Source organism: Electrophorus electricus, chromosome 7, assembly GCF_041902795.1.
Source record: "Electrophorus electricus isolate QZ-2024a chromosome 7, ASM4190279v1, whole genome shotgun sequence".
NCBI classification, from domain to species: Eukaryota; Metazoa; Chordata; class Actinopteri; order Gymnotiformes; family Gymnotidae; genus Electrophorus; species Electrophorus electricus.
In genome coordinates, this window is record NC_137503.1 from 25,932,501 (window position 1) to 25,951,608 (window position 19,108).

Below are 19,108 nucleotides of genomic sequence, written 5' to 3' on the forward strand. Positions count from 1 at the left end.
AGGCAGGCTTTACGATGGCGGCCATTTCAAAGGAAGCCATCCGATGCCACGAATAAACATATTTTCACCTCCAACCTGCTCTTCAGACAAGCCCCCACTCCGCCCATGAATGTGCAATGAGCCAGGCCTTGCCTGCCGGCTGGGGGGGACTGAGCTTGGAGGCGCCCCTTAACAATGGCGCTACACACCTGCAAAAGGATTGTGCTAATTTTGTGAATGCACATAAAAAAAGAACCCAGTTCTTTCTGTGTGTGGCAGGGAGCCTTCACCTTTTCAATTCTTATTTAAAATAGTCATGCATACACATCTCTTTAACCATTACTATGTCCTGGTCTCTCAAGCAGTACCAGAGCTCCGTTGCCAAAATAAGGTACATCAGCAATTTAGAGTGAGCCCATTGGCTAAATCAGCACTGCAGGGAAGACTAGGAGGAGCTTGCACTATCACTCAGGGCAAGTACACCGCGAGCGAGGCTTTCGAACTTAAGTCACATGGCTTGCCTTAGAACGTTCTAGCAGAGGCCAGCCAGTCATGTGAAGAAGAGCCGGACTTGGAGCTCCTGCAGCATAAACATTTGGAGGTGCAACATGCTTGGTCTCGTAGGTCAGGGAAGGAGGTGCAGACCCACATGAGGGGAAGGTTCTATTTGCGAGCCCATGATTAATGAATGTGAACTTTACCCAGACACACACACACACACGCACACGCTCACATATGTACACACACGCACATACACATGCTGGCTAGAAAGCTGCCAGCGCTCACACACACCAGCAGGAGCCTGTGGCCCTCTGGGGCTGAACTCCACTGATGGACACAGTGGAAATAAGCTTTCGGCCACTCACTGCTCTCCCTCCCTCCCTGTCTGTCTGTCTCTCTCTCTCTCTCTCTCTCTCTCTCTCTCTAACTCACTCACTCAGTGTTTATTCTTCTCTGCTTCTGAGCCTGCACTCCCTCAGGTACTGTGTGATGCTCTTATTACTTCCCTTAAATATAAAGCCCTCTGATTGGAATGAGCTGCATTCTGTTAGTGAAGGACATTCCTATCTTTGGCCTGGCCGGTTTGTGCCTTTGTATGTGCTGAATGCGTTTTCCCTGTAGGACATGTGAAGTTCTGGCCTCTTCCTCAGCCTGAGTCTGGCATGGGCAGGGCCTGCCACTATCATTCCCATTTACAGAAAATCATGAACGTAGCTCTTTGTATGTAAGTTTATTATTCATGTCTTTTTTTTACTTATTTGAAATAAATCTTATTATGTAAATTATATTGCTGCACTGAAAGCTAATTTTGCTTGCCCCAACATGTTAATTAATTAGTGATATATTACCTTTTCTGAGAGGCGTTTTTATTTTATTCTATTTATTTATTTATTTATTTGCAATGTGCTGGTCCTTAAGGAATAGAGACAAAAGCTCCTTGAGCTATAAAATTCAGTACTATTTTAACGCTGTTGGCCCGAGTGCCGCAGGGCAGGACCTACAGACTCTCTCGACGCTGAACAACGTTTATTAACATTAAACGCAGACAACATTGGTGGCACTCACATAACACGTCAACGGTGAACATGATTACACATTAACATTGAACGAAGAACACATACACGTTAATGGTGAGTACACAGACTAACGTTACGGCTACAGCGATGTTTACATAGATCGACTTTAACACATAAGTAGCGACATAGCTACTTACGCTGCATAGCTACAATGACCAACGGGGTGCACACACGGACAGGGGTTTAAATAGACAAAGTAACATGTAACATTAAAACCTGTGCACTTGTGTGTAATCCCGGGGTGCGTGGTTACAAAACAGTACACACCTGAATCCCCTTGCACGCGGCGGGCCGTACCCGTGAATTGTGGGGGCGGAGCATTCCGTGACAACTATTGACTATTAATGGGTTTCACTTCCTCTCTCGCTCTCTAATGTATCTTAACGGGCAGATCAGATGAGCTGCCTGCCGCAGCCGGAAGAGTAGAAGGGACGTGATTAGTCCTGCACCCTGGGCGTTTCTGTTCTACCTGCTCAGTCAGTCCTGCAGCTCATTGGCATTCAGGGTACCAAACCACCCACCCCCCGCCAGCACTGCGGAGATGTGCCTGCCTAGTGATGCAGCCTCGGCTTGGGCTACATGATCGCTGTGTTCACCCTGGCGGAAAGATCAGCTCCAGCTTCCTTCGAGGAGGAGAAGGAGACTCGCACCGGGGGGTTTAGAAGCACATGTATTCAGGAGTGCATGTCCACAAAGAATAGACCTGCAGTGATGCGGGATGACAGGAATGCACAGGAATGAGATGTTTCGGTTTTAAAGTGGTGTTGTCGAAGTCAAAGAAAGGAAAATATATTCCGTTTGTAATTTACATGAAATGAGCGAAACACGGGATAGTTTCTGTCAAAGACGCTTCTTAACACGCAGTCATAAACTTTATGTCCTAGTCTCGGTTTAGCAGTTGTGGACCTGTGGAGCTCAGTGGACTGAGTGACATTGGTCCCATGCACCATGGGCAATGTGGAGGAGGCTTTGCTCACAGCAGTGAATCTCTTCACATCCCTGTGGTTATTTGATGCACAAAGGAAAAAAAGAATGAGAGACTTGTTCTCTTGTCTCCTTTTCCTAGAAGAGAGTTGGTCCACATTTGTTAGCGCAGCATACCCAGGATTTAATCCGAAATGAGAAAAAACCACCAGGGCCCTCCTCATGCAGTGCTATAGAATGAGCTCGGATATGACAGCAACAAGAATGAGCTCGAATATGATGTTACCAACATCCTCTCCCCCGTTCTAGCTCATGCTTCTGACCAATCAGAAACAGCTTTAGAATATGCCACCTTTCAGAATTTCCACACACAGTCCTGTTCCATCTTTGCATGATTCAAGTGGTGCAATTAATGTACATCAAATTACATGTTTAATGGATAATAACCATAATTATACAGAACAGATACTAATTCTAATGATGTAATTCTACCAGAAATACATGTGCCCCAGTTCCCATTAATACACATTTCCCCTACTTCTTTTGCCAAGACAAGTTCAGACAGTAAAGTATAATTAATAAGTGTTCATTTTTGAAGAGCTTCAATTCAAACTTTAAAGCAAGTGTTCATATAAAAATTCCAGAATTCCCAGAGCTTCCTTGACCTCCCCTTCATGGGAGGCAGGCTGTTGCATTTGCCCATTCACCCATTCTGTATCTCCCTTTTAATCCTTATCTTTCATCTCTAATGAGGCGCTGTGCTTTCACTTTGAGAGTCACTCTGTTTCCTCCGATTCGACCCACTGCATGGGGCAGAAGCCGTGTTTAGGGCCATTTTAGCCTGTAGGGTCTAACGGTGCGTTTAACGGTGGCAGGCCGAGGAGGAGCAGCGTGTGGACCAGAGTGGCCCGTCTCGCTGTCACCGGAGCAGAGCAGGGCAGAGTTCAGTAACCACAGGAAAAGTGCCAGGAAGCCTGGCAGTGTGATGCATGAATAATTGAAGTGCAGATGGAGGGATTAGAGGCTGATGTGGGGGAGGGTGTGTGTGTGTGTGCGTGTTTGTGTGTGTGTGTGTGTGTGTATGTGTGTGTGTGTGTGTGTGTGTGTGTGAGTGTGCATTTGGAGATGAGGATGTGGGACAGTTTGAGAGCTCATTAAAAAGGTCTTTCAGGAGAGAGACTGTCCATCGTCAAAGTCAGGCAGGCAAGTCTTCTGTCTAGAAAACTACATGATTAGATGTTTGTTGTGAAATTCATCCATTCTGAGCCACAGACCTGGCTGTCTGGTTCTGCAGAACATATTAATGGCTTAGTAATGAAGCCATGGGAATGTGTTTTTCTGTCTATGTACTCCAGAGAGTTTTCACAGATTCTAGTCATCTGTATGTAAATCCCCAAGTGTGTTCCATTACATTTCAGTGCTGATGCACTGGGGTAAGCGCTGGCCCAGGTCTCACGTGTGTTTTGAGATGGAGACGTTTTATGAAATATATCTGTCCTGGTCTCTCCATCTGTCCTTCTTTGTATAGGCCATATGCTGACGACCCTCTAAGGGTCCAAACACAGACTGAGCAGGTGTTCTCCTGCTGAGATAAATCTAGGTTTTTTTTGGTTTTTTGTTTTTTTTTAAAAAAAAACCTTTTAAAGATCTTTTCCTCTATCAGTAGACTCCATCTCCAGTGGCAGCCGCTGGTTCATTAGGTCATCGCACTGAAATAAATGACAACCATGTTCACAGTTTCTGTGCTCGGTCTTTCTCCCACCAGCCCTCTTCTTCTTCTACTTCTCCTGCGCTTCCTGCTCTTTATTTTCTTTTTTCACTCTCTCTTGCTCACTTGCTTGCATGCACACCTACACATACACACTCGTGCACACCTACACATACACACTCGTGCACATGCGGTTTTCCTACATATGCAGCCATGGTCCCCTGAGGGCTAAGAAATGGTTCTTCACCGTTTGTGAACAATCCTGATATACGCTTTAAGATTTAAACGCTAGCCGCATGTTGGATGTGTGTGCGCCACTGCTGGATTCCTGCTTCTGGAAGAGATCCAGCTCGATGATGTCCTCCATGGAGAAGATGAGGTTTGCTCCACTCGCCTGCAGAGTTCAGGCCGAGCCGATCCAAGATGAAAACGTATTCTTCTGTCGTTCCTTTCCTTCTTGAACACATTCTTTTTTAAGAAACACATTCAGCCAATTATTTGCTGTTTTCATTCTACAGTCCATGAATATGTTTGTCTGCCATCTGCGCATCACCCACTCACACACTACGGTCTTCCCTGCTCACTAAACTAAAATAAAACACGAAGCTGCAATAAACACATGGTTTCTCTGTGACTTGGAATTGGCTATTCTTTTCATTTCAAAGTAATTATACTTTTCATAAGAAAGTTATATATTCTGAGGTAATTGCCTGCTTACTACCACACTGCAGTGAATATGATTAGACATTGTAATGTTTCCCAGAGGACCAAAGCATCAAGATCATTGTAACACAGTCCAGTTATAATCCATCTGAGCACTGTTTCTAGCAACAAAGCCCAAGCTGCTCCAGAACCAATAAACTACACTCGCTCTTTACACGGATGCTCCTTTGCACGTGCATCCTTTTCCCTTGAAGTGACCCAAATTTTCTACTGTGGTGAAAACAAAGCAATGATGTTTCGAGAAACAACATCCTGTTTACGTTCCGGTGCGATGCGAACTACGCTTTTGGTGAGGTTTCTTTCTCATTCCGGAATTCACTGTAATGCCTTCATCAGTGCCTCAGTGGAAAATCTTCTTCCATTCTGACTCAGCTTGTGCCTCAGCCTGTGCCTTTGAGATGTGTGTGTGTGTGTATGTGTGTGTGTGTGTAATGTGAAATCAAGCTCTCAGCTGCAAACAAATGTTGCCTAGTATGCTGGTGAGAGGCTGCGGTGCTCATGCTCCCAGCACCTCTTCCAGGTCTGCCATCAATTATGGATGAGCCGCTGATCTCTTTCAAGCACTTGGGGTCTGCGAAAACTACCCGAGGGTGGGGAACGTGAAAAGAGCTCTTCCATGCAGGACACCGGAGAAATTAAACCAAAAAGAATAAAAGACGGAAAAGCAATGCCATAATAGGAGGAAGCAGGTCTTTAGACCACCCCGTGTTTGACCAGGATATTAAAGAGTCCTGCATCACATAAATGGCATTTTACTCATTGATTGAGGTGAGAATGTGTGCGGGACTTTCGATAAATGTCACCGCGTGATCAAAGTCAGAGACTGTTTAGCCTGGTTAGGAGGGGAGAGATGAAAAACTGGGCTCGATTAATATGTCCTTCTGACACAAATGCGACATCCCAGTGCCTGACAAACAGCCAGACATGTGAAGAGAAAATCTTGGGCCACTAGCAGCTTAGCGTAATGCCTAGCCTCCCACAACAAATCCTCCTACAAGCTGCTTTTGCCCTCTCTGCAGCACAGAGGCACACCTCGGGTACAGGCGCTGACGGTAAACAGAACTGTCATGCCTTCTTAAGTGCTAGCATGACACTTGGGGAGAGTGGTGGTAATGAGCCTGTCTGCCGCAGCAGCTCGGCTGCCCTCTTGCTGAGCCCAGGTCTAATGAGAGTGCTTGTTTCATTTTGCTGCCTGCACACAAGCCCCAAGGAGACCACATACACTCCCTCCCAACCCCAAAAAGCTGGATTTATAGCCCTCTCATTTTGGAGTCACATTTAAGAGCTCACACCTAGTCTTTTCGAGGTGCAGGAAACACCTGTCCATTTGCATGGTTGTTAGTGATGGGCGGGACCGGTTTAGAGAGAGGGTGCTCGTGTGAGAGTCCGTCCAGCGGAATCTGACGGCTTGGTGAAGTCGTGGGAGTGGCGGGTGATGCTGTTCTCGTGTGACTGTGATTAATTGTAGTGATAACCGGCTCTGACACTGGGAATTTTCACCCTTTCTTAATAACCACAATAAAATCACTGGAGGTGAAATAATTCAGTGGCTGAAATTTCCTGGTTTTTGCTCTGAAGAGCTCAGCATTAGCTGAAACATTTCAAATGTCAGTCATTTTTCTGTATGACTCTATATATGTCTTAAATAGAAATTGTGGCGCTCAGGCATGTTATCAACCAAAGCCTTTCGGATAAGTCTGGATTATTGGAACAATGAAACATTGTCAACAATGGCATGCTGAAAGCCTTTCCATACCCTCTCAGATGGCAGGAGCACCCGCCGTTTGACTTTTGCATTTTATTAAGGGATGTTTATATCGTTTATGTTCTGCATGAAACCAAGCGTTTCATGCAGCTTTGAGCCTGAAACTGTGAACACCTATAAAGTTTTGTGGTTGGACTAAATAAATAAATAAATATCCACTTATTCGTATGTTTAGTGTTCCCCCGCAAAAGCTCATTCTAACTTCTGTTCTCTCAGTTGTGTGTGTCCAAACTTAGTAAATCATTTCTGCTTCTTTTGTTACCTTGTCCTTTATCTTCTGCTCATTTGGTTATAAAACTCCACATTCTTCAGGGTCACTTTGTTGAATACATTAACATGAAAACAACAATAACACCACCAGGTCCCAATTCAGCACGGCCTGTGGTGATGGAGTCAATTCAGCACGGCCTGTGGTGATGGAGTCAATTCAGCACGGCCTGTGGTGATGGGGTCAATTCAGCACGGCCTGTGGTGATGGGGTCAATTCAGCACAGCCTGTGGTGATGGGGTCAATTCAGCACAGCCTGTGGTGATGGGGTCAATTCAGGGCCACGCTGCTTCTTTTGTGCTTTCCCAAATGGAAGTTTCACAGGCCATTGACTTGAATTAGCATGGACTGCAGAGGGGAGGGAAAAGCAAAGTGCTGGATGAGCCAGTGCTCCCCGGGCCTCTCCCCGGCCCTCTCCCCGAGCCTCTCCCCGAGCCTCTCCCCGGCCCTCTCCCCGGCCCTCTCCCCGGGCCTCTCCCCGAGCCTCTCCCCGGCCCTCTCCTCAGCCCTCTCCCCAGGCCTCTCCCCGGCCCTCTCCCCAGGCCTCTCCTCAGCCCTCTCCCCAGGCCTCTCCCCAGCCCTCTCCCCAAGCCTCTCCCCGGCCCTCTCCCCGGGCCTCTCCCCGGCCCTCTCCCTGGCCCTCTCCCCGGGCCTCTCCTCGGCTCTCTCCCTGGCCCTCTCCCCGGGCCTCTCCCCGGGCCTCTCCCCGAGCCTCTCCCCGGCCCTCTCCCTGGCCCTCTCTCTGGCCCTCTCCCCAGGCCTCTCCCCGGCCCTCTCCCCGGGCCTCTCCCCAGGCCTCTCCTCGGCCCTCTCCCCGGGCCTCTCCCCGAGCCTCTCCCCGGCCCTCTCCCCGGGCCTCTCCCCGGCCCTCTCCCCGGCCCTCTCCCCGGCCCTCTCCCCGGGCCTCTCCTCGGCTCTCTCCCTGGCCCTCTCCCCGGGCCTCTCCCCGAGCCTCTCCCCGGCCCTCTCCCTGGCCCTCTCTCTGGCCCTCTCCCCAGGCCTCTCCCCGGCCCTCTCCCCGGGCCTCTCCCCGAGCCTCTCCCCGGCCCTCTCCCTGGCCCTCTCCCCGGGCCTCTCCTCGGCCCTCTCCTCGGCCGCGCCGTGCTTCCTGGGGAAAAAGGCATTAAATTGGATAGCGGTAGAGAAAAGCTGGTGAGCGAGGAGCATGTGAGAATGTGAGGGAGTGTGTGAGAGTGTGAGGGAGTGTGCGAGAGTGTGAAGGAGTGTGGGAGAGTGTGTGGATAACGGGCAGTCGGGATGACGCCCCCTCCGAGCCCTCTGTGTAAGAGACTCGCATTTATTCACAGATTTAAAAGTTGCCGGAGCGTCTTCCAGACACCCTTGTCTCAACCTGTCTCAGTTATATGCAGCCAGACAAGCTGGTTGTGTGGTTGAGATGAAATAGAAATTGGAATACGTATGCAATGGTCTTGGCTGCTAGTACATTGCCTCCGAAAGCTAAACCTGTTAGTTGCTGGCCTGCTAGTTTCTGCTGGAGCCTAAATGTGAGCATGGATGAGTGGCAGTTGGAGTCTGGACACCTGGCAGTTTGAACAGAGTCTGAGTATGGACATTGCAGCAGCTTCTGTGATGTGCTGGTGTCACCAGCCCTCCATGTCACACAGCTCAATCTTTATTCCTCTAATTCTACTAAATTGCGCTTTTAATTCCACTAAATTACTATAGCGGTGCTTTACAACATGACAAGGATTCAATGTTTGGGGGTGGGGTGGGGGAGGCTTATCCGGCATGGCTGCTTCCTGAGCTGGATCTTCATCATCAGGAGGTTATCTGTCAGAGTCGGTTCTTCTCGCTGGGTGCCTCCTGAACTGAGGCTGCCGGCCAGGGATGGAGGGGGGTGTGTGTGCTTGCAGCTTCTCCCACACTCGGATTGAAGCCCACACTTCTCACAGTGAGGCAGCCAGCAGAGCAGTGGCTCTCTCATGCCATTCCTTTCAGGCCATTGCGCACTCTATTCTCCCTGCTGTCAGCCAGCACCCAAATGTAATTTAGCAATTTTGAATGGCGGATAATGCAATATCCTGACTGTTTATATCCTGTATTGGAATTTTAGATGGTACTATAGTGTTCATCATGGGCCACCTCACACGAGTACGCTTTCAAATACAAAGCGTCCTGTATTTCAATTCTTTTGGCAGCATCCACGTTTAATGGAGCATCCTTCTCATCTTGAAAACTGGCTCAGGTGGTCATAGATGGAAGCCTCGTGTTACTGAGCAAGGGTCCCCATGATCCAGTATTCTGCCACTGGAATTCTAACTGGAACATGGAATGCTCCATTTTCATGGTGACCTAGATCTGAGGGTGGTGTTACATGTGTTCTGTGGATGTGCTGACAATGCCGTGTACATATGAGCAAAAGTGCATCATTATATTGCAGGATGTCTCTCTCTCGGTGTGTGCATGTGTGCGCATGTGTGTGCATGTGTTTACTATGCACTGGAATGTCAATAAGAGAACATGTCATTTTTGCTTGATAGAGCCCTTGTGTCTTACCCATATCAGAAAAGACATTAAAAAAATGTCCATCAAACAAATGTGTCGCAGTATGACACAGAGTTAATGCTGGGGTAGGGGTTGGGTATGCAATTTAAAGTTTAAAGTAATGGTGGCTAAATGAAATAGTAGTGATGTAGAAACTATGTTAGCAATGAAGCTATTTGGAGAGCTCAGGCCTTAACCATAACCTGCTTTGCTTGCTTGCAACAGTGTGAATGCCAGACGAGAGTGAAAGGCTGGCAAAGTAGCCTGTGGAAATATAGAAAAGAACCTTTGCTATTGAAATAAATGTGTTAAATAGATCAGTGGTAAAGAACATTGTTTTTAAAATTGGAAACGGTGCTCACTGAGTGAACAACTGGCAAAATTAGGGCTCAGCAGGTTACAGAGTCGAGCTCTAGACACAGCGCTTGCTATTTTCTTTTTGCTGTCAGGGGCTCTTGGGTGTTGTTCTGAAAGATGTGCTGGAGGGCTTCATGTGCGAGCGAAGAGCTGTAACTAAAGTACATTTTGAAAATAGGGAGTGAAGGGTTGTGTGGGTAAATATTGTTTCCTTTTAAAACTATATTGGGAAAAGGGACATCAAAGAGTAGCTGTAATGGAATCAAACATGAGATGTGTCACCGACTGAGAATTGTGAATACAATTATGATTATAATTATGATAACCATATAGAAGCCAGCGGAGTTAGGATTGAAAGATGTAATACGTGTGTTTAGTTATTTGTTTAATACAAAAACAAGATAATGTATCACAGGGTAGCACGGTGATTTTATATGAATCACTTGAAAGCAGCCTAGGACAGTATTTGGGTTGGAGTGCCTCTAGGGTCAATACTGGGCTTTGAATTTGTTATTGCAACCAGATTAAACTGTCAAATTGAATGCTCATTTATGTCTGTAGGAGCACTGCAGAAGGCTGGGCCAAAAGAGAAAAAGCCAGAGACCAATATGTAAGCTGCATTACAGTCTGTGAAATCATGGTACATGGAAACAATGATTGCCATGTTCATAGATAACCAATATATTAGTATGACAAGTCTGTTAAAGTGGTTGCATTAGTTGGACAGACTTCTATATCTGAATTGCACATTTAATTTACACATCTGCTGGTAATGTACTTATTGCAGCTTGAGACATCACCAGCTTAATGTTTCGAATTACTAGATATAATAGTTCGAGCTGTTTATTTGTAACTAAGGATCAGAGCCTTGACCTACATGTGTGTGGTTTTGAAATGAAGCTTTCAAGCTATGTTTCACCATTTTGTCAATCAAAAATGTCTTAAATGTTTGTGTTGGCTTATAAGTAAATGCAAAAAACATCTTCTTTTACCATGTCTCATATTGCACAGTAATACAACCCACATGTCAGGCCCAACCTTAGCAAACCCTTTAAAACATTCAGCCCATCCGTGGCATCTTGATGCATGGTTTTCATCGTAACCGTTACGGGCAGTTCTAACTGGCTCTCTGTCACTGCCACCCACGTGCTAAGCACATTAATCTGGGAACACAGGTTCCCCTAGCCCTAAGTGCCAGAATGATGATGGCGTGACCCAGAGGGTATTCATTTGGAGTGGACAGGGAGCCCGGCTGGAATTTGATTAACCTTCACCCCTTCAAATACACACGATAGGATGTTGCCACCACGTCAGCCACATGGCTCTGATCTCTGAGCTATTTTTGATTGGCCCACTTTGGATTATCACGTAGTATGACAGTAATTTCTGAGAAAATATGGACTCTTGTATTTTCTTAAATAATGATCTGTCCTTCATTTGAGTCTGCATTTTTGTGTGAATACAAATATAATGTACTAACACACTAATGACATTAAAAATATGAAGCCTGAATTTAGGCATACCATGTAAGTTCACAAAAATTCAGTAAACTAAAAGGATCACTGGACCTGGTCTTTCTCTGCAACAGTCACTATACTTGACAATATCTGAGTCACCGTCAATTGTAGGTTGGAGTACTAGTCTGAATCAGTGCTTTTAATAGCCTTCCTATTTCTTACCTTCAACCGTCTCTTGATGACACTAAGTGTCAGCTGCATGCACCGAGAATACACAATGTCACGCATGGATCCAAAACCCTACAGAGTTGGCAGAAGAAAGAGGTGCTAGGAACAGGCCCCTGGGCAGAGGTTAAAGTTTAACTTGTGACCTAAGTTTAAAACTGAAACAGATTTCTTAATATTGAAATAATGGAATTGTTCTGTGCTGTTTGTGAATGCATTTTGTCCCTTATGTCTTATCAATCTTGTCTCCAACCACACTATTGCCACATCTGTGTGGGTATTGTAGTCCTGTTAATGAAAGTAAAGAAGTATGGTTAAGACCTAGTTGAAGTATGTATGGTTGTGCATGTTCATTTACATATCCTCATTTACATACATATACAGTCACACCCACAGTGACACTGCGATCTATCATGCCAGTATGAAACTTCCGGTCTGATAATGTTCTGCATGCCCTGAACCGAACGGTTGGGCCTGAGGTCAACAGCCTCCGTTATATAATCTGTGAGTTTGAGCAGTGTCTCCACTGGTGGGGCACTAAGTGATCGGAGAGGGTTAGAGGGAGCCTCACCGTAAATAAGACTAATAAGAGGTGGGATGATCTCCGCATCTTCTCAGTTGCCAGATGCCAGGTGGAGAGAAAACGGAGGTCTTGTGAATATTGGCCTCCTGCTGTTGTTTTGCCATGCTTATGACAGAAAATCTGTGTGTTGCTCAGGATAATAGCATAAAAGCAGGAGTCGTTCTTCTATTGATCACTTTATCACAGAAAGAGGTCTAATCCAGTTGATTTATCCTGTACCCAGGATGGTCCAAATTTACATGGTTCTGATACAAAGCTATAGTAACAGCAATCTTACCTTAAAGTGTCCTTTTTTTAATGCTTATTCTCAAAAACAGTAATATTTTTTTAAACCCTGCTAACACTTTGGCTTATAATTACAACCATTTAAAAACATTTTTAACACTCAGGGTTTTTATTATCTTTAGATGGCATCACGGGGTTGAGGTTAATAGCCCCTTTAACTCCGCTAACTATGTAGCTGAAAGTGTCTGAGAGCAAAGATGAATTTTTAAAAGCACCTGGAGAAACCTACAAGAGGCGTACTGAGGCATGCATCATATAAGAATATATCCGTGGTCTGTCATCAGCAAAAGGCATGGAGGAAATGCTTCTGTCGCCCACATAATGTCCGTTCTCGCCCTGGGGCTCATTTGCATTCCTTTTCTCTTCTTTCGTTTTACATCTCTGTCTCCCTTTTCTGTCTAATCCTGTAAGGGCATCCAGGAAGGAGTCCTGCTATGGCTCTTCACCCCCTCTAGCTCCAGTGCACCGAGGAACGATGACTTTTTGATGACTTTGCCCTGCCTGTGATAATTCCGTTTTAACGAGTATGGCATTGTACTCCGCATCTCGGAGACAACCTGTAAAAGTGAAGCTTCTCTCCGTTTGACCTTACATTGCTGATGCAGCTGTTACCATGGGACTGAAGTTTTAGCTTTTATTTACATCATGTTAGTAGTGCTTACCGTTAGCTGGTACCTCTGGAAAGGAGCACTTCTGAAGATTTGTGTGAATATTCTGGATAAGCAAAATTACCATTGCCAAAATGCTCAGGAAAACCAGCATAACCCTCTTGACCATGCTTCCAAAAACAGGGATATGACTTAGGCGTGCATGTTGGTATATTACTACCCACCTCAGGTAGTAAAGCTCCACCTCAGCATGGAAAAAAACATGAATGAATTCAACTCTACATAAGATATCAGTACTATATCAATGGGATGAGGGAGAGTATTAGGTAAACAGCAAGCTACATTCTGCTCAGTATTGTACTTCTGTAACAGTGGATGATTTTTCCAATTGAGGCAAATATTACACAAGTGAGTGTGTTTATGTGTGGATAGGTGTGTGATTGTGTGTGTATGTGTGGAAAGGTATGTAATTGAACAGGCTGATGTCTGCTTTTGTTGACCTTTTGTGAATATGTTTGTGTATCTAGTGCTGTTCAGCCTGCACTGAACCTTAGTGCTCTCTCTCTCTCTCTCTCTCTCTCTCTCTCTCTCTTTCTCTCCCTCTCTCTCTCTTGTCTTCTTTTGACCTACATCACCCCAGACAGACAGAGTGAAGGGTCTATCTGGGTTTCCTCTGCCAGTTTGGATCAATGGACACATGCACTCCACAAATGAACAGAACAAAATCACAGTGGTGCATCAAGCAGGGGGTAGAGATGAGTACATATTGTCCTCATGGGACAGAGAGTGTTGCTTGTTTCTAAGGTCTGCTCTGAATTAGTGGCCAGTTCTTAGACTCTAAAGTGAACCTTTCTGACATCCAACCATCCTTTTATCTAAACAGATGGATCAATAGTGATCTGAGGTGCAACAATGAGCTCTAGGGCTTGTTTACTTGGGACAGCTTTATTGTGTTAAAAGATTTACACATTGTTTACAGTGTGATTGAATTAACTGATTTCTTGTAGTGACTGAAAATGACAATAATATAATTGCTCTTTAGATAATTTTATGGGTTTTCAGTTCTGTCCATTTGTGCATTTGAAGTATTCTGTACGCCTGATCCATTGTCTCGATCTGGGCTGGGATCCAGACACTCCCTTGATATTTGTCTAATGGCTGCAATTTCCGCATGCTCGGCCAGATAAATTTGATCAAAACCAAGTCATTAAGATGATGTGGAAAAGCCAAGTTATCTCAGACTGGAAATCAAAAGGTAGTTCCAAAAAGGCCCAATCAGGCAAGTTCCAGCTTTAACTGCTGGTGAGTTCATTAGCAGGACACAATAAGTGATGGCTTGGTGAAGGATTGGTTCCTACTTCCAACTTCCAGTTCTCATGCCATGCCATAGTTGTCCATTTTTCATTTGAGTATATGTCAGACAAAATGTGACAACAGCTGTTAAAAAGAACCGGAGGGACGATGCTTCGTTTACTTGTAAGAAAGCACTCAGAAGGTGGCGATAATTCTGAAGACACTGGTCACGCATACAATAGTAGCGATTAATTTCCCGAATGCCCCCCCCCCCCCCCACCTCTGAAATGAACCTCAGCATAGGTTTGCTGACCCAACTGAACTTTACAGCAGGTGCACATCAATACCATTTCCTCCTCGCCTAATTTACCCACCATGAAACCTGTAGCCTTCAGCTCTCTACCTCTTCTGTTTTCTTTTTTTCAACTCCTCAGCCTATGGTGCGGCAGCATCTTCAGTTAGCTCTTATAGTAGCTGGGTGCCTACAGAGCCCAGCAGAGCCTGAGATGTAATGAGGGACTTCATTAGCCATAGTCTGGGGAGCATGGCTTACTCCTTCCACCCAAGCATCTGGAGGTGTTGCAGTGGTTAGAGGTAACAGTACCCAGCTGCTTCAAGATCAGAAGGCTGCAGCATGTACCACACAACTCGGTGTATGAAGAAGGAGAGCAAGCAGGGAGCCATAATTGGGCCTCTCAGGAAAGGGCTTGGCATCAGTGACTCAGTGCTGGGATTCCAGCAGGAGTCAGAGTCTTCATTAGAATGCATACATGACCTTTGACCTGTGTAGATAATGGCTTTAAGATAAACAGCTCAAGATGGCCGCCATGCATGTAGCATACTGATGTGTTTGGCAAGGATTTTTGATGCTGCTGCCATCAAAGGGTCAAAGTTCAAAGTCTCTTGTGGAGTCGTGATAGATTATCAAGTGCCTTTAGCTTCTTCTCAGTAGCATGGTTCTTAGTAATTGGTCTTTAGAGGCATAACACCATACCATACATGCACTGCACTAACACTGATGTTTTTTAAAGAAAATGAAAAAAATTATGAGAAAGAAACATTCAGGGCAAATTCAAGTTACCGAGCAACTTCCAAGACACTCAGACCATTAAATGCTTGTCCAAGACTCTTATTGGTATAGCAATGGTATAGAGCACTTGCCCGTTGAGATTTGAAGCCCTATCTCCCCCCCACTACAATATGCCAACCACACAGCGCAGGTTGCCTTGGACAGACCACTGAACATGTGTGAGCCCCTCTCGCTAGTGAGTGCCAGGTGACTGACAGTTGCTCTCCTCGCCGGCACACACCAGCTGTCTCACTTCACCCAGCAGAAACGCACACCTTCAGAACTGAGCGTGCTAGATGGCAATCTTTTCCCCCCGCCTATGTCTCTTGCTTCCGTTTTAATCCTCTCTTGTATTATTTCTATTGTTTCTGTATTATTATTATCGCAATCCCACATGGACAGATAACCAATACACATCTTTTTGGAAAGATATTTCTTAGTAATTAGTCTTCAGTGGAACACTTAATGTATGTACACAAACAAAAGTCAGCAATTTGGCTAGTGTAAATTCAGGTTAGCGAGGAACTTTCAAAGCACACGAGCCATCAAAAGCTCTTCTTCTAAAAACCCATGCTAAGTCTACAGTAGTCTTGTTTCAAATGACCTCTTAGGAATTCTCAGTTGGAAAAGTAATGAGGACGTACACCTACTGCTTCCTCTCCCACAGAACCATGAAGCGTTGCAGGAACCATCAGTGCAGCTCAGCATCACCTAATGCACCATTCACTGAATGGCTTCTCTCTCCCCCTAATTTCAGTTCAGTCTAGATAAAGACCACCATCTTGTATTGTCCCCCTAAAATGGGAGCTATAACTTTGGAAGGTCCTGATACACTAAGACAAATGCAATTCTGGTCCATGGTAAGCTTTGCATTGAGCACTACCCATTCACAACTCCCACAAGATATATTCCATTTCAGTCTGTTCTATTCATTAGGCTCATACATCATGTAAGCTTTCATTTTGGCTCTTGTGGACATATGAGACAAAGCCCTAGTATTGACAAACTAATTTAGAAATATGAAACAGAATAAATGCAAAAAAGCTCTCATTTAGCCAAATAGGACAATAAATCTGATTAGATGCATCAATACTGTGGTCAGACAGAACTGTATGATTTCCCTTCTGCAATGTTTCCTTCAAAACATTACTTTAAATAAAACAATAAAACACTAATTTGACTAGTTTCATTGCAATTCAGTGATTCTGTTTGCAGCTTGCATTATGGGTGAAGGCTATTAAGAAGTTCATCTGTGAATTTTCTAATACAGCTGAGTCCATGCAGAATGCGTAGAACTTGGTTTGTGGTGCTGTATTAAAAGTGTAATGCTTGTCACTGCTTTTGAGCGACCTCCCAAAAGGCGGCGTGTGAAGGCACTTCTTGACTTCAGAGGACGCAATAAAATTTTTGCCAGCAGCTTTGAAAGTTTGCAATGTCACTGTCCATCTGTCAGGCTCCAAAAATAAGATGGTGTTTAATGAACCTAGTTTAACTCCCCCACACACATTTGTCCTTTTTAATTCCCAGAGCTTTCTGCATGAGGCAGCCGACTGTAAATTACTGTTTTGTTTTTTTCTTCTTCTCCAAAGTAAAAGCAGCTTGGTACTTGCATTTGCTAAGGAGTGATGCTCAGCCCCATCACCCACGGACCTGCCGTTTGGAAATGTCAACGGCAGATTAGATGTGTGCAGCCTTAGAGCGCGGCTCGGGTGTTAAGTTATTATCGGCTGTCACGCACTGCTCATGTCCGTTAGCTTGGGTTTTAGGTTCTTGAGAGAGAACAAATGTGAATAAAAACATGGAAGGGGATAAACAGCTGCTCAGGTGAGAGAGCGTAGGTGAAATTAGCACACTTCTGCTTTTGGTTATGGCTTTTGTCCAAAACTCCCTTCCAGGTGAAACACTGAAGTATACTTGTGAAAAAAGAAGAACACTTGCCTGTTTGAGAATGGAAATCGTTTGATCTGACCTCATCTTCTCACCATGGTGATGTATGGTGATAACCTTTAGGAGAGTCATTTCTGGCCATAATTTATGGAAAGAATGCAGATAAGCTTTTTTTTCAGATAAGTTTGTTTGTTTGGGTCTTTCTCTCCTGCCTTGACATGTTGCCTTGGATACATATGCACCGTGAAAGCTCTGCGTCCCATCCTTTCTATTGCTAGTTTGTCATGTCCTTAACCACAATCACACTTTCTGGATAGGAGTTAGTAGCCTGTCATAATCATGAGATGTCATGGTGGAAGCTTAACCAGACATGACAAAGCCTTGTAAATTGCCTTTTGATCCCCTGGAACAATGCACACCACTTGAAAACTCTCAGGCCCTTAATGAAAGACTAATGGGCTTTATTTTATTATTGGTTATTGCACTTGTGGAAATAGACACAGAACATTACCTGCATATGCATAATATGCTATAATCTCAGGTAATATAAAGTATGTAAAATATTATGCAACAGCACATCTTTTGGCTTTGTTCTGTAACATAATGGATATAAAATTAAATTATGAGTTTGTTTTAATCAAGTAATGATCAAACCATATAAGAATTAGATCTTTTTATACAGTTTTAAGGGCCCTAAAATGAACGTATCCTAGTTGATCGTAAATCCTGTACAATCTGTGACTGTCAATCTGTGTCTCATAGACCCATAGACCTATAGACTGCATCGCACTCTGCAGATCTTCCCTGGTGATGCTAGTCCATTACTGCATTTCAGTTTTTTGCTTTCCTGTATGTTTTGGAGTCTCTTTTGTCTTCGGCAAGTGATGTGCATGGTCAGTGTGATTCAGGCTGCGTAAAGTACATACCCGTTTTGTCACTGAAACTCTCCAGTATGGCTTTAGCAGTTGTTTGTGCTCGAGATCCTGCTGTGAGGTGCAGTGTTGTCCAGTAAGTCCTGAGGTTTTTGATGAATTTGAGCCATTCAGACGCTTTGGTGTACCTAGGAATTTTCCTCAATTGCTGTTGTCTGCAGTTGCATTGTTGTTGAGTGACGCCATGAAACGAAGTCAATAAAGATAAGGAAGTCAGTTCCACTTCCAGCCATACATGCCCATGCTACTGGGTCTCATAGAACAGATGGTATGCTTTTGCTCATGAGCTGTTCAGTCCACATTCGTAAAACAATAATCTCAGAACAAGACATTTTTAATGTACATTTTAAACTAGTAGTAAATTGGAGTTTCAGTTATGAGGCTTATTGGTGATTTGAATCGAATGGTACACCCCTTGATGTCATGCTGTTGCCTACTTCGTCTATATGCCTAGATCCATCCTGGGTATTGTTCTCGATCTGCTAGGCTTTTTTCATGATTTATGGTATACTTTATACATCCCCTGTTGGGCTCTGCTGTGGTCTGCATGCTCTGCCAGGTCTTTTGCTAAGATCAAAAGGTTATGACTTTTATATTATGATTGATTTCCTTTGATCAATCAGATTTATGGTGGCCTGACTTAGTGGCACTGTGTTTTTGGTCCTGACGTTACAATACGATACAAATTAAGATGCAAATTAAATCCACTTTAGCCTTTGTTAGTTCTCTTGTGCATGACCTAGACATGTAATAACACCCAGATGACCAAAGAACAGCTGGGCAGTCAACTTGTTAATTATTTCAGCCCCCTGAAGTGGGAGAACTGTGTAGAAAAAGGGCTATAATTTTAGCATGATTTACTGACAGATGTATGCACTGTCAAATTCACGCTGACACTACTTTTTAACAGTGCTTACATTTCAATCCTTGCATGTCATTCTTTCAAGTCCAGTATGTTAAATG

The 19,108-nt window shown here is 44.6% G+C and overlaps 1 protein-coding gene across 5 annotated transcripts in view; it reads left to right on the forward strand.

Annotated features, from left to right (window-relative positions):
- rgs6 (regulator of G protein signaling 6) overlaps positions 1-19,108 on the forward strand; it is a 55,574-nt gene that overhangs the window by 12,457 nt on the left and 24,009 nt on the right. The window lies entirely within an intron of this gene.